Genomic DNA, 6000 nt, shown 5'->3' with positions numbered 1-6000 from the left:
ACACAGTCCAAGGACAGTTCAAGGACACAGTCCAGTCAGGCAAAAGCAATTGCAGTGGGTGTGGCACAGGGAAGTGGTGTGTGTGGGAGGAGTGGTCACAGCCCAGGGAGAGTCCGTAAGTCCAGATAGGGAAGCCTAGAGGTTTCCTCACTCCTGTGGGATGGCATGGAAAGGGAAAAAACAAGTTAAAAACATGCACCCAAGCCTTTGAGTGTGCCAGTGCAACTTTCAATTCTAGAGAATTTCTCTTTTTCATTTGTTTCCTTCATTTGCTTTAATAATAATATCTACAGTGCTGCATAATTATATGACTGACAGGTTGTTGTTGTTGTTTGTACTGCCAATTCTTGCTTGCATTTACAACATCTTATCTGTTGTTCTAATAACATGTTATTGTTGATGCAAGCAAGAACTGACAACTTTAAAAAATACGCTGCTTATGCAAATTTATAGTCAAGGATACTCTGGTTGAGATCTCTTTGTACTCATATGGTATGTTTTGCTTGGTGTCCTTTAATCAAGTACATCTTTCATTGATATTTTTGTAAGTACACATTACATTGCTGTTTACTTTATATAATCATTCCTATCTACTTCAAGGATTTTAATGGATTACAACACTTAAGAGATAGAGCCAGGGATATAAAATATTTACCAAATGGAGATTACTCACTGCATCAAATACTTGATAGAAAAACTATTATGGAAAAACTATTATATAAATACTGTTTATACAGACTGCCTTGGGAGGTGATGGACTCTCCTTCACTGGAGATGTTGAAGCATGGTTATCTGTCAGGTGTGCAGTAGTTGCAAGATCTTCACTGAACAGGAGGTTGAATGACATTACTTCAAAAGTCCCTTCTAACTCTTAACTTCTATGATTCTTCAATATTCTGTACATTCCCTGTAAGTGTGGGGAATCTATGGATCTCTAATCCATAGTTGGATGTAGTTGTTGGACTTCAACTCCCATCATCCTTGACTGCTTGACCACACTGGCTGTGGCTGATTGGAGATTTATTTATTTATTATATTTATTGTATTTAGATGGAGTACAACACCATTCAGGGTGCCACATAAGAAGAGTCCTGTTAGGTCAAGCCAAAAGTCCATCTAATCCAACATCAGTGGAGACTGGTGGTTCCAATATCAGTGGGGTAGTGAATCTACTTTGAGTTTTAGTCCAACATTCAAGGAGCTGTCCAAAATGCAAAAACCTATTTCCAAAATAGGTTCAGCACCCTGGACAGCTGCTTGAGAGTTTGGACTAAAACCCAGAGTGTATTCACTGCCACACTGACATTGGAGCTACCAGTCTCCGCTGCCAGCATCCTGTTCTCACAGTGGTAAACTAGATGCCTATGGAAAGCCTGCAGGCAGGCTCTTAGTGCAACAGCACTCTCCCCATTCATGATTCTCAGCAACTAGTATTTAGGGACAGTAGAGGTAGAACATAGCCATCATGGCTACTTGCCACTAAGAACCTTATTCTCCAGGAATTTGTCTAATAATCTTTTAAAGTTATTCAGGTTGGTGGCCATGATTACATCTTGAGGGAGTGAATTCCTTACATGCTGTGCAAAGAAGTACTTTCTTTTGTCTGTCCTGAATCTTCAGCCCATTGAAGTTTCATTGGATGGCCCTGTCATGACCTGTGAATCCAGCAGCAGTACAGACACACACCCTACTAAACACCCATCTAGCTTCAGAGATTTAACTAGAAAGGGTCAATAAAATTAACTCCTATAAAATTGATCATAAAAAATTAAGACTCTTCAGCTTACCTTTGCAGACACAAGGGCTTGAAATATGCTTCTTTAAGGAAGGAAGGAGAGGTTCCCAGGTTGCTGAATACTGCACCAAATGCCAAATTCCCCACTTTTTCTGCACTCATATGAAATCACAGGATCACACAATCCCCAGTAGATAAATGAAAAGTAAATATTTAAAAGCTTGCTACTGTTGCAGATGATAACTGCATAACCAATTGGTTCCCAATCGGAAACAGTGTGTATTTTATCACCCTAGTTGTTTAATCTGTATGCAGAACATATCGTACGGAAAGCGAGATTGGACCAAGATGAAGGAGGTGTGAAAACTGGAGGGAGAAATACCAATAATTTAAAATATGCAGACGATACCATATTACTAGAAGAAACCAGGAATGATTTAAAACAAATGCTGTTGAAAGTTAAAGAGGAAAGCACAAAAGCAGGACTACAGCTGAACGTCAAGAAGACTAAAGTAATGACAACAGAAGTTTTATGTAACTTTAAAGTTGACAATGAGGACATTGAACTTGTCAAAGATTATCAATACCTTGGTACAGTCATTAACCAAAATGGAGACAATAGTCAAGAAATCAGAAGAAGGCTAGGACTGATGAGGGCAGCTATGCGAGAACTAGAAAAGATCCTCAAATGCAAAGATGTATCACTGAACACTAAAGTCAGGATCATTCAGACCCTGGTATTCCCGATCTCTAAGTATGGATATGAAAGTTGGACAGTGAAAAATGTGGATAAGAGAAAAATCAACTCATTTGAAATGTAGTGTTGGAGGAGAGCTTTGCAGATTCCAGGGACTGCAAAAAAGACAAATAATTGGGTGTTAGAACAAATTAAACCAGAAATATAACTAGAAGCTAAAAGGATAAAACTGAGGTTATCATACTTTGGACACATAATGAGAAGACATGATTCACTAGAAAAGACAACAATGCTGGGATAAACAGAAGGGAGTAGAAAAAGAGGAAGACCAAACAAGAGATGAATTGATTCCATAAAAAAAGCCACAGACCTGAACTTACAAGATCTGAAAAAGGTGGTTTATAACAGATGCTGTTGGAGGTTGCTGATTCATAGGGTCTCTCTATACATTGTAATCAACCTGAAGGCATATAAGAACAACAATATTTTTCAGTCAATAACCTCCCCTTTGTATGTTACTCATATGAAGGGCAGTGTGGGTAGGGGTGACCAGTTGTGCACTGCCAAAGAGAGAGAGAGTTTCAACATGAAAAAAGGGCCAAAACAAGGATATCAATTTGCATGAATTTGCATATGACAATTTATATGTATAAGCAGAAATTTAAAAATAATAATTATAATTTAAATAGAAATCTATATAGCTCACCATCGTGGAGAAGGCATCAGGTGACTTCTGTGCCTCCTCAGTCTACTGACCAGATGCTGCTAATTCTTGATGGGCAACTTCAAGCCTCCCCACCGCTGTCCCAACTTATGGCATCTTTAAACCACAGTTGAACCGGACAGCCTCAAGTAGAGGACTGTCCTCTGACAGCTGTTCAAAATCAAGGGCTGTCCTCTGTAAAGTAGGACATATGGCCACCCTAAGTGCCAGAGTGATGTTAAGGCTGCACCTGACATCTTGAGGCTTCCATTGGATCAGCCATCCACCTATTATGTGTGAACATTTGACCCAGGGAGGTCTCCATGTGTGTAGACTTCTACAGTAGTTGAAACCTTGCACAATCAGGTTGCCAGTTCCTAGGGGAACTAACATATGTAGTAGTATTTATTTATTTATTAGATTTGTTAGTCGCCCATCTGGCTGGTTGTCCAGTCACTCTGAGCAATGTACAGAAAAAGCATACAGATACATTAAAACAGTAAAATCTCAACCAAGAATAATAAAAACCTAACCTAGTATTGTGTGTCTTAACTGTGCTTTATTATTCCCTTATAATAATTTTCATGATATTATATTAGCTTTTTGCTAATGTATTTTTATGGTTGTACCCTATCATGGAATCATTATGATGAAGGGTGGGCTAAAAATATTTTAAATAAATGAATGAAAGAATAAAAGAATATTATATGCCATTCTTGCCCAACCTGGTGCCCGCCAGATGATTTGTACTATATTTCTTGCGCTAGCTGGGACTGACGGGACCTGTAGCCCCAAACACCAGAAGGCACCGGGCTGGGAAAGGTGTTATACACACATAGGCTTCTTCAGTGAAGACATTCACATGGATGTCAAAGGCAAGGCTTGGGCCAGGGGGAAACTATTGTTAGGATTCAACCATTACCTTCTTTCCCCCAGAGACTTTGAACGGTTATCAGTGGCTACTAGCCATGATAGCTGTGCGCTGCCTCCAATATCAAAAGTGGTATGCCTCTGAAAATTGGTTGCTGGGAGAGTGCTCATGCACTCATGCACTGCTTGCGGTCTTCCCATAGGCATCTGTTTAGCAACTATGAGAACAGGATGCTGGACTAGACAGGCGTTTAGCAGCAGTGCTCTTATTTATTTATTTATTTATTTATTACATTTGTTAGACATCCATCTGGCAGGGGTTATGCTGCCACTCTGGGCGATGTACAATAAAATACAAATACATTCCATAAAAAAAAGTTCTAGTGACTTTTCATTTTTACATATGGTCCACCTTCATGTGAATAACCTGTGAAGGGCCTTTAAGAAGTTAAGTGTTTGCTGTAACATGTTTTGATTCCTAAAATGTTTTCCTCTTCTGCAACCAAGGCTGTTTCCTTTTTAATTTTAAGAGGAACTTTTTCTAACCTCCCCCCCCCCCGAGATTCATTGCCTGTGCAGATTTTTGCTTGGCAGGCTGGGATGAAATTATTCTCGTATATTATTTGCTTTCTCCCAAGAGCTCTGCATTGAATTAGTGGCTTAAGCAAGGCACTGACTGTAAGCCTTCAGTTGATTCTCCTTTTATGCCTTCTTGGCAGTCACTCTAAAATATTATAAGTTCAATACAATGGGAATCATCACTGCATCAAATTCCATTCTTGCCTAATTGAATATAGCCCGAAGCCCTTTTGTCTCAATAAAGAAACTAAATGCAACTGTTTTAACAATAAATACACAATGCTAAAGAGACAAAAGTTGCATCTTTGTAGGTCTGTGTATAGGGGATCAGGTGAGCTTTGAGAGGTAGAAAAAGCCCAATGGTTCCATCAGCTCAGCCTGCAATCATTTCTTCTATCTGTATATCAGACAGAAGCCACAGTATCTTTGACATGGTTAAAAAAATGTTTGGAGTACTATAGAATGATATTGTCTCCACCTGGGAAGTAACTTCTGGATTCCACAGCATTTTATCCTGTCATTAATATTTTTGATGGTTCAAAGATTTAGACTGCAGTTTCATCAATGTGTTGATAGTGTTGTGGGCTGGCCTCATGTTTAATATGTGTATTTCCCATCTAAGAGTCTTTACAATGCATGTTTTAAGATAATGCATATGATATGTCCAGATATGCAGACCTCCTTATAGCTTGTTAAAAGGTAAAAAGGGATACATTTTTCTGCTCCCCCCTCCTTTGTCTAGTTCTGGGCAGTCAGCCAGTGTACTGATAAATGGCACATAGCTTCCAGCTGCAGCTGCCTGTGGGCACATAGGAGCCAGAGGAGAAAACTCCTTATATAGTGTGGACAACACCTGTTTCTGGTAAAACTAAGTAGCTGTTATGATAAGGTCCCATTTGTCATCCCTGGTAGGCGGCAGAAAAGGTGAAGGCAGATGGCAAGGAGATAAGAATTCTTCTAAAAGGGAGAGAAGTTCCTGCATTCAGTATCAGTCTTACAGACTGATCTAACATACTGCTATACTGATAGCTGAGAGTTTCAAGATGTGCCTTCTACAAGGTTGAGATTATTCCATTTCTTTAAAGATTGAAATGTATTGAAATGTAAATTGAAAGATGTTGATATCTTGCAATATGTTGATTCTTTGCAACATAACTTCACATGTATTGCTATGTAACTTGAATAATGTCTAACTCTGAATTAATAGCACATTATACTGTAAGATTTGTTCAATGTCTACTAAATTTGGAAGCCTAATATTATATAAGACTGATATAGGACTGAGGCTGCTTTCACACATGGGGCTGATTGCATTAGTTTAACAGATTAAAAAGGTAGCGCTTCAGTCACGATTTCTATAATCCCTTTCACACTGCAGTACCTGTTGCATTAAGGAACAGCAGCTTTTTCAGCCAA

Source organism: Rhineura floridana, chromosome 1 (genome assembly GCF_030035675.1).
Source record: "Rhineura floridana isolate rRhiFlo1 chromosome 1, rRhiFlo1.hap2, whole genome shotgun sequence".
Classification (NCBI taxonomy): Eukaryota; Metazoa; Chordata; class Lepidosauria; order Squamata; family Rhineuridae; genus Rhineura; species Rhineura floridana.
The sequence above is the reverse complement of the archived record's forward strand: the minus strand, read 5'-3'. Positions refer to the sequence as shown.